Genomic DNA, 10,000 nt, shown 5'->3' with positions numbered 1-10,000 from the left:
AAGTTAGTGTGTCACGTTGTTGTTTTGGCTTAAGTACTGCCCAGAGGTGATGTGTTGTACTGTAGATAGTAACAAGTGTTGTGTTTGAATAGTTGGCTTTGAAACTTCACTCAACTACTATGGTCGTTTTTTTTTTTGTAACATTTAGTGAAGTATAGATTTAGTTTCCACGAACAGACAGAAGAGAGATAAAATATAAGATTGGTTTTGTATTTTCTTTTCAGCAAGATTATCCAACGTGCTTTAGTACAAATATGTGTATGAAATATTGTAAGGAGTCAAGGGGAAGAATGATGTGTAGTAGTGATAGACTTATGTATACTTGTGTTATTCAGTTTTCATCAACCACTGGAATATAATTCATACTCCTTCCATTTGTGAAGCTGCAGATACTTTCCTGCAATCCTTACCACTTCCTGAACTCTCAATCTCGAAACTTATCTTCCTTGTTTTTTTGTTATTTTTTTTGCTGTTGCATTTCAAAATCTATTTTTCTGAATTGTTTTTACCACATTTCTCTTCAAAACTTTCTCCACTTTTTACTCTAGTTATTCTTCCATTCAAAATGTACGCTATTGTATTTAATTTTGTAATTGCTATGATTGCTTCTGGATCTTTATGATGCTACTAAATTCGGTGCAAGAAATAATTTAATTTAAGGCAGTATCACTGCCAACAAGTTTAGAATGACAGTAGTTCGATTCACGCCCTGCATCTTTATTCATGTCGAATCAGCGTTTAAGGAGGCTCTATTCGAATAACTACTTCTATTATCATTAGCATGCAAGAGAGACTAATGAAAAACCACACTCGCAAACATTGTAAATAGCAATAACTTAAAGATAATTCTTAGCAATAATTTAAGGAAAGAAGATACAAATCATAGTTAATAAGGACAGCAATAAAAAAAATCACCCGACAACTATAACAGGGAAAGACAATAGGGACATAGACATGCATGGAACACTGCGGGAGAATGGAAGAATGGAAGAAAGGAAGTACGTGAAATGACGAACAGCAACAACACCGATTGTAAATTAAATGCGTCGTGCAATGTTCTTTATCTTCTTCGCATCCCTTCCTCCCATCTCACACACACACACCACAAAAAAAAAAAAATGCAAGATGACAATTTGCAACCAGAGCGGAAGGAAAATAGAAAAGATTAAGGTGAAATGATCAACAGTAACAACATTAATTTGGAGTAGTACGTACCTTCTTTACCCTGTCTCTACTCTATTGTGGGAGTAAGAAAGCAGACCAAGACCAATGACCAGTAACAACACCGATCAGAAATTAGTGTTTTGCAGTGTTGACTTCCCCACGCCTCCTCCCTTTACTGCCCCCTGGCCAGCAGACAATAGCCGGTTTATGCGATGCTATAAATTGTAGATATTAATTGTTATGTTTGCGTTATTAGTTATGGCCGTGCGAGGGACGGGTTGGGAGGCAGGGGACCATGCAGCGAGTGTCGTCCGCTGAGGCATAAAAATCATGTGTCATTACTATTATTGCGCTGTGGGACGGTAGAAAGCACGCGATGTGACAGAGAGAGAGAGAGAGAGAGAGAGAGAGAGAGAGAGAGAGAGAGAGAGAGAGAGAGAGAGAGAGAGAGAAGGAGGGAGAGAAATCCGTGATCAAAATATCGACAAAAAAGAGGGGAACAAAAGAAATATAGCAGCATATAGTTGTTTGTGTTTTACGTCGCCATGAAATGAGATGTTTGATTACAGTCGGGTAGAGAGATCAAGGCTGACGGAAATAAAAGAAAAGGTGTGCCTGGGTGAATGGTAGTAGCGGCGGTGGTGATGGTAGTAGTAGTGATAGTGATAGTAGTAGCAGTAGCAGACTAGTACTAGTAGTAGTAGTATTAATAATAGTAGTAGTAGTAATAGTAGTAGTAGCAGCAGTAGCAGCAGCAGTGGTGGTGGTGGCAGGTGGTGGTGGTGGTGGTGGTGGTGGTGGTGGTGGTGGTGGCAGCAGTGGTGGTGGCAGCAGTGGTGGTGGTGGTGGTGGTGCAGCAGTGCAGTGGCAGTGGTGGTGGTGGTGGTGCAGCAGTGGTGCAGCAGTGCAGTGCAGCAGCAGCAGTGGTAGTGGTGGCAGTGCAGTAGCAGCAGTAGCAGCAGTATTATTATTAGTGGTGGTGGTGTGATGGTGGTGGTGGCAACAGTGGTAGTGTAGTAGTAGCAGTAGTAGTAGTAGTAGTAGTAGTAGCAGCAGTAGCAGCAGCAGTAGTAGTAGTAGTAGTATGTAGTAGTAGTAGTAGTAGTAGTAGTAGTAGTAGTAGTAGTAGTAGTAGTAGTAGTAGTAGTAGTAACAGCAGCAACATTTACAGGTAGTGGCAGTAATACTTGCAATCACCCTTTGAAGTACTCAAGTTTGTGTCAACATATGAAACTTTGGTAATAACCCTGTGTGTGTGTGTGTGTGTGTGTGTGTGTGTGTGTGTGTGTGTGTGTGTGTGTGTGTGTGTGCTCAAGTCTTCCCTACGCATACACGCGGCCTCCTGTGTGTACGCAGGTTTTCTTCTGTAAGGGTAGGTGGAGTAAATGTACACACGCCTTCAGTAAAGATACAGCTTTGTGTTTGATGAGGTCTTTTTTCCTCTCACTCTCTCTTTAATCTTCCCTGTCTGTTTATGAAGAGGCGGGAGTTGAGTTGGAGGGAAACTGTGTGTAAATATAATACCTAATAAAGCAAGAAGAGTGAGCGACTATAGTTACACTTGCTAAAGTATGTTCCGTACAGAGACTACATTGTTATTTAGAAATTATCTTATGCTCTGATGTTCTTATAGAATCGAGAAAATGCAAGAAGGAAACTTAAATACTTTATGTACAGAAAGGTACGCAAACATAGTAGTGGTGAGGAAATATCAAGTAATATAAACGAGAATAGAAAAAAGAAAGTTAGGTCGTATTTCATTCAGGAAAGACATGCGTTTATAAAAGAGAGAGAGAGAGAGAGAGAGAGAGAGAGAGAGAGAGAGAGAGAGAGAGAGAGAGAGAGAGAGAGAGAGGGTGGGGGGAGATAACAAATACATAAAAATTTCTTCCATTACAAAAATGTTATGTCCATACAATTCTGAATCACAAGTCATCCATCATTCCTACTCGCTGTATTTCCATTTCTCTCTCTCTCCTTTTTACTCCGTTCCGCTCACTTCTCCGTTCATCAGCTCTAGCGTCTTCCCTCATTTACTCACTCTACCTGAGTTCCTCGTATATTCATCGTCATTCATTCATATACAATTTATAATGAGTTTACAACCTGTCGTACCTACGAATATCTATTCTATCTTTGTATTCTCACTTATCTATATGTATCTATTCAGCTATTCATTTTACCTACATTTTTTTATTAACCCCTATTGCTAATTTGCCCATTAACTATTACCTTGCTTTCCATCATTTTTCATTCTCCAAATTCATCACACCTTTACCTAGTACTCGCCACTTTACGTCCTACGTCCCTCTTTTCCCATTTATTTTACCCACACACACCTTTGCCCTTCCACATATCTCTATGCACCTACCTGTCTGCATACCGGTGCCCGGATATAAATGAAAATTTCACTCTCCTATACACACACCTGCACGCCTACACACCTCTGACTCACTCATTTCAGTCAGTTGTTGAGTGAGGAATTTTAATAATATAAGCGCGTCAAGCCTCAGCATTGCACGGTCTCACTGAGCATCACACATCTATTTTTTTATATATTTTTTTTTCCTGTCCTCAGAGCTTGGTAGTGAGTCAATAGCAGGTCATTTATGGCGTGTGTGTGTGTGTGTGTGTGTGTGTGTGTGTGTGTGTGTGTGTGTGTGTGTGTGTGTGTGTGTGTGTAAGTGATCAAGTGGTTCAAATCTTAAAGTTGAGGATCACCCCACCTAAATCATCCAGCCAGACTCAGCGTTGATTCTTCACTGATCTGATGAGAGGCGCTGTGTACTGTATGTGTGCTCAATATCAACTTTAAGTTTAACATATTCATTCCATAGAAATACGTACATGTATGATGAAGATATAGTATATTCGTAGTAAGATATACAGAGATAGATCTCATTACGTAGACCTAGGCACATTAAACAGGATTCTTTTCACTCAGTCCAAAATAGTGACATTACATTCTTGAAATTCCATGAATGCGTAAACCCATTTATATGACGAAAAAAAATATATCATTCACTCCAGTGCTGTAAGTATGGTAAATCAATAAATATATTTAATCTTATTGCATGCATACATGACAGAAGTATTTTTTTATAATTACCATAGCGATTAAAGATGAAGATGATATTTTTACTCTATATTTGTAACTGTTTAGCGGTAACGTATTACATTCAGATTTTATTAATAGAGAGAGAGAGAGAGAGAGAGAGAGAGAGAGAGAGAGAGAGAGAGAGAGAGAGAGAGAGAGAGCTCCAGATTTCAGGACCCAGACACGTAATGGAATTTCGAAAGTAGTTCTAAAGTAGAACAAGCCATATTTATCTGATTACTTCGAGTGGCACGTGAATCAGTAATGTTTTTATGATTTGAAAATATGAAGTAAATGGAAGTATTTATAAATGTAGGTTAACTCATGTAGATTTAGATTGAAAAATATATCCTCAGTGGACTCATTTATTTTTTCTTGCAGAACATCATTCTTAAGATAGATTTTTCGTTTCTAAATGATACATTTAGGAAAGACAGCCAGGTACAACCCAAAATAGAAATACAGTACATTTACCTACAATAACATAAAGTATAATAAGAAAATTAACATTGATTAAACAGTTGATTTATTTCTAACACAATGCAATATTCCCGTGATTTTTGTAAAGTTAGTGACACATTAACTATATGGTCCATCCAGTTTAGATTATCAACAGTTGTAACTTATTTATTTATTTTTTTTTTTTTGTAGTTTTAACGCGATTAACAATGTGATTACCTAATTTTACTAACGGTAAATTTAGAACCAAGGACCTATTCTGAAGTAGCTTAACTTGTGTCTTTTAAATATTTCTATTTCAATTTGTTAGCTCCAATTATTGACGTTATTCAAGTCCTGTGATAATTATGTATGAAGAACTAGAGATGTATCGGATATCCGCGGAACATCCGCATATTTTTTCACATCCGCATCCGCATCTGTAGTTGTGATAAACTGAACATCCGCGTCCGCCTCCGCATCCGCATTTGTGGTAAAATATATATTCACATCCGCATCCGCACTCTACAGAGGATGTGTGGATGCGGATGTGTTTTATGCATTGCACAACCTATAGTATTATATAGTCACAGACTCGCAGATTCTATACAGAGATATTGGATATAGTGCACACAGACTCGCAGATTACTACCTAGTGCTTACAGACTTACATTTCAGACAGAGCTTAGAAATGTGGAGTAAATTCATTGATGTGTGTCTAATAAATTAATCATCTAGTAAAACTAAAGCAAATAATATCACATTCATTTCCTTTCAAACTTACACAATGTAATGTGTCTAGAATTTAGGGGAAGGACAGGAGAAGGGAGCGAATTTGACATAGTGACTATGAAATACAAATACATAGTAAATAAATAGCAAACTGTGAATAGTGGAATGTTAGAAACTTAGTAACGACAGATGAGTGAGTCACTGTGTGTGTGTGTGTGTGTGTGTGTGTGTGTGTGTGTGTGTGTGTGTGTGTCACTGTGTGTGTGTGTTTGTGTGTGTGCGTGAAGAGGGAGATGGAGAGGAGGCTTATCACCCTTGCTTGTCACCTTCACCCCAACTCCTGATACCTAAATGCTGGTGGTGAAAGAAAGAGAGAGAGAGAGAGAGAGAGAGAGAGAGAGAGAGAGAGAGAGAGAGAGAGAGAGAGAGAGAGAGAGAGAGAGAGAGAGAGAGAGAGAGAGAGAGAGAGGTTTAAATGCGTGTATTTTGTGGGTGAGTAATGTCGTACATTGCAGTCTTAGACCTTATTCCCACTTCACATTCAGTGTTTCTTCCTTAAATACATTTATTGCGAATGTTTCCATAATTATACAAATGATAATATTGAAATGTATGAACCGACAGCGCTGAGCTCTTCTTATCGCATGAGTATTCCTGTCGTCACCTGTTTCCCCTGATATAGTCAGTTGCCGATGAAAAGATTTTCACGGAGGAAGTGTAATATTAGCTATTGTTATTATTATTATTATTATTATTATTATTATTATTATTATAGAGGGTTTTTCGATGTATTTCTTACTAGAATTTAATGCAATGAAGCATTATAATAAAGTAATTTTCTTTTCACAATTGCTAAGCATCTCGAAAATTTATAATACTGATCCATAAGTTGTAAACAGGCATTCTGAACATAAGTCCTACATACATAGTATGTATGGTAAGAGTTTGCCTTCGAAGTAAGAAGTACTGCTCCTTCCTTCCTTGCTCCCGCATTCTGGTAACGCACAAAATGTGTGGCTGAAACTCGTCATAAAACCTTATTATAACAAAAAGTACTTCCACTTTACTTCCACCGGTAAACTCTGGAACTCCTTTTCTGCGTCTGTATTTCCGTCTTCCTATGAGTTAAATACTTTCAAAGAGAGAAGTATCAACTATTAAGACACCATTCGAACTCATTTGGCAGTATTTTAGTTCTCCCACCTTGTTTTTATGTGTTACTTCTGCTGTCTGCATGGTCTGACACTGAAGCAGGCTTTTTTTTCTTTTTGTCCTCTTGGTCAAAGCGTTTGACGTAAAAACATCCGCATCCGCATCCACCTCCGCGAGGATGTCATATTTTGATATCCGCATCCGCATTTGCATCCGTATTTCAGCAGAGACTCATATCCGCATCTATATTTGCATCCGTAAAATGACATCCGTATATATATCCGGATCCGCGGATGTCTGAAATTCAACATCCGATACATCTCTATGAAGAACATGGAAGCCAGAAACAGTGATTGTGAAGCGTACATATTAAAATAAACACTACAATTGCAAATTATTATATCATGTATGTATATTAAGAATAAAGTGGGACCTAGTATTGAACCTTGAGGTACACCCTGTTTACTCGAAAGGTTAATTATTACAAATAACTAATTGTCTGCCGTTGCATAAATAACATTTTGATATGTTCCAACCTGATTCTCTAACACCAATATATTTTAATTTGGCTTGTAAAAGGCCATGGTTTAGTGTGTCAAAATCCTTGGGAATATTAAAAAGACCTCTTACAACAAAATATTTCTTGTCTAATTCAGTATATACCTTTGAAACAAAATTCTGAACCACTGCCTACGTAGATAGATTTTTCCTAAAACCGACGTGCAAAGGTTTTTTAAAAGATTTTACTAATAGATGTTAAAATGGATATTGGTTTTTAATTATTACTATTATTATATTATAATTTCACTTTTATTACAAGCTTGTCCTGCTTTACCCAAATTTAATTAATTATTTTCTATGTTTTTTTTAATTACCTTGAGTGAATTTGAATCTACCTTTTAACACTAGTTTTTAGTATTACGCAATATGGTTATTAGAACGTTTCTGTATAGGGAGACGTAGTGGCGTAGTGGATAAGGTGGTGAGCGTGGGATCCGGCAGACGTCCACGCGTAGGTTCGAGACCCACCAAGTACCGCCTTGAAGCTTTGCCATTTGTCGAATGGTTTAAAGTTACCTATATGTCACCATGATACCAATGTGCTAGTTGGTTACACCAAAGATGCTCTTGGGTGGTGATATGGGCCCTAATATGGGTAAATAAAATTGCCTGCGCCACCAATGGGCGGAAGCTTAAAAGCGGATCCAATATTCTTCAAGTTACCTACAGGCGCTATAGGCCAGGACATAAGAAAAAAATGTCATATTATTTCGTTTTATATATCTTGGGCCATTTACTAGCACGTCTGAAAAGTCTGTGCTTTTCTTTAATGCTTCGAATTAGCCCTGATGTTTGACAGATTCCACTCGTGATCTTTTTTTCTTGTTAACTGAGAAAAAAAATTAGCTTGAAAGATAACGTTATGCAAATTTATAAAAAGTATCATATGCTATGTTAAGACAGTCATTTCGGAGTACCTTATCCCAACTCAGCCGTGACAGACTCTTCACGAAGCTATTCACACTCCCAGGACTGAAAACCCTCTTCAGCACACGTCGCATTAGCTGTGTTGGGTTGACGTACTCAAGCAAACATGAAATAACTGGAAAATGATCTGATATATCAGTACATAAATATAATTGCTAATGTACTTATCACCTTGATTAGACCAGATGTAATCTACAATGGTAGCGGAGCTATTAGTAGATCTAGTGAATTTAATAGTTATGGGAGATAGGAAGAATATACATTCAACTTAGAAAAATTAGTTAGGTCGGGAGTATTCTGATTAAGTAGATTTATATACCAATCACTAAAAAATATAAACATTAGTATGCGTCTTACAACTAATGTAATCAAGTAAATACACAGAAGCTAAGAAAAATATACTTTCGTCACGATGTGCCTCCTCGCAAACACACACCAGATATGGATGACACACTTAACGTCCTGCACCAGTGACGAAGTGTACGCCTCACTCATATACATGGCTACTCCACTGCTGTGTCTGTTGCGCTGTTTACAGTGTGCATCGCTTACATAGGAATGATATACAGTGGAGCAATATTATCATCATGTCTGGTTTCGGAAAAACCAACGTCAAAGTCTGTTTTACAAATACTCAAAATTTGATCTTAAACACACCGCAGGTTTGATGCTATGTTAGTGATATTAATTGAAAAAATTGTGAAAGAACTATAATCTTCTGGAAAGCTATCACACATGGTCAAATATTTAGATTGAGGAATACTGGAATTACTTTAAATACTGAGAAACGAGTAAACACATGTCATCGTATTCATCTTATTGTACATGTAATGGATTAAAGTTAAAGTTATTCAATGTATCTATGGTTATTACATTTGAGTTAAACTCACCACTTAATGCGTTATCTTGAAGGGTATGAAAAGGAGAAATAGCCATGAAACGAGCAGTCAAACTATCACGTCAATATCTTACAGCAGCGGTTGCGTTTTTAGTCTTACTTTTTCTTCCCTTTCGTATTGGTGCTGGAGTAGTCGGAAACTTTCTTTTTGGTACGGTTAGCGTGGCTGCTATCGCGGCTGCCCTACCCATTTGCAGGAGCTTCTTCCTCCGGACGGGGTGTGTGTGTGTGTGTGTGTGTGTGTGTGTGTGTGTGTGTGTGTGTGTGTGTGTGTGTGTGTGTGTGTGTGTGTTTCACTGCTTGATCTGCTGCAGTCTCTGACGAGACAGCCAGACGTGACCCTACGGAACGAGCTCAGAGCTCATTATTTCCGATCTTCGGATAGGCCTGAGACCAGGCACACACCACACACCGGGACAACAATGTCACAACTCCTCGATTTACATCCCGTACCTACTCACTGCTAGGTGAACAGGGGCTACCTAACCTAACCTAACCTAACCTAACCTAACTTAACCTAACCTAACCTGTGTGTGTGTGTGTGTGTGTGTGTGTGTGTGTGTGTGTGTGTGTGTGTGTGTGTAGTAACAAAAGACTTGTTATTAGAATCTACAGGAAAAAAGAAAAGTTTTGTGTTCAGAGGCTAGAAAAATATGAAAGGCAGTGAAAAGTTACGGACACAGAATAAGTAAATAAAAAATCGAATTTCGACTGAAGAATTCCTGAAAGTTTTATTTGAAAGTTTTCATTTTTTCTTTATGAACAACTTTGCATTTAAAAAAATGAAGATAAAAAGAATGAGGGTGTCAATGCTCAAAAGATTACAAATAAAAGAATATAATAACTATAGAAAATGTAATCAGAGTAGTCCAGTGAACTTTCAACAGAAGACTGGTGGAGTGGCAGTGACATTGCGTTGTGTAAGCTCAATGAGGCATCAATCTGAACGTGACAGTTGAAAGCTGACTTTACCTGAAGTACTAAGGTACTAAGGTTTGTCAGACATTTCCCTGACGCGTGTGTAGCTTGGA

The 10,000-nt window shown here is 37.9% G+C and overlaps 1 protein-coding gene across 23 annotated transcripts in view; it reads left to right on the top strand.

The window, feature by feature from the left end:
• Positions 1–10,000, top strand: part of LOC123505138 (sodium/potassium/calcium exchanger Nckx30C-like) — a 406,837-nt gene that overhangs the window by 113,123 nt on the left and 283,714 nt on the right. The gene's annotated exons all lie outside the window — the stretch shown is intronic.

This window comes from Portunus trituberculatus, chromosome 17, assembly GCF_017591435.1.
Source record: "Portunus trituberculatus isolate SZX2019 chromosome 17, ASM1759143v1, whole genome shotgun sequence".
Classification (NCBI taxonomy): Eukaryota; Metazoa; Arthropoda; class Malacostraca; order Decapoda; family Portunidae; genus Portunus; species Portunus trituberculatus.
The sequence above is the reverse complement of the archived record's forward strand: the minus strand, read 5'-3'. Positions and strand labels throughout refer to the sequence as shown.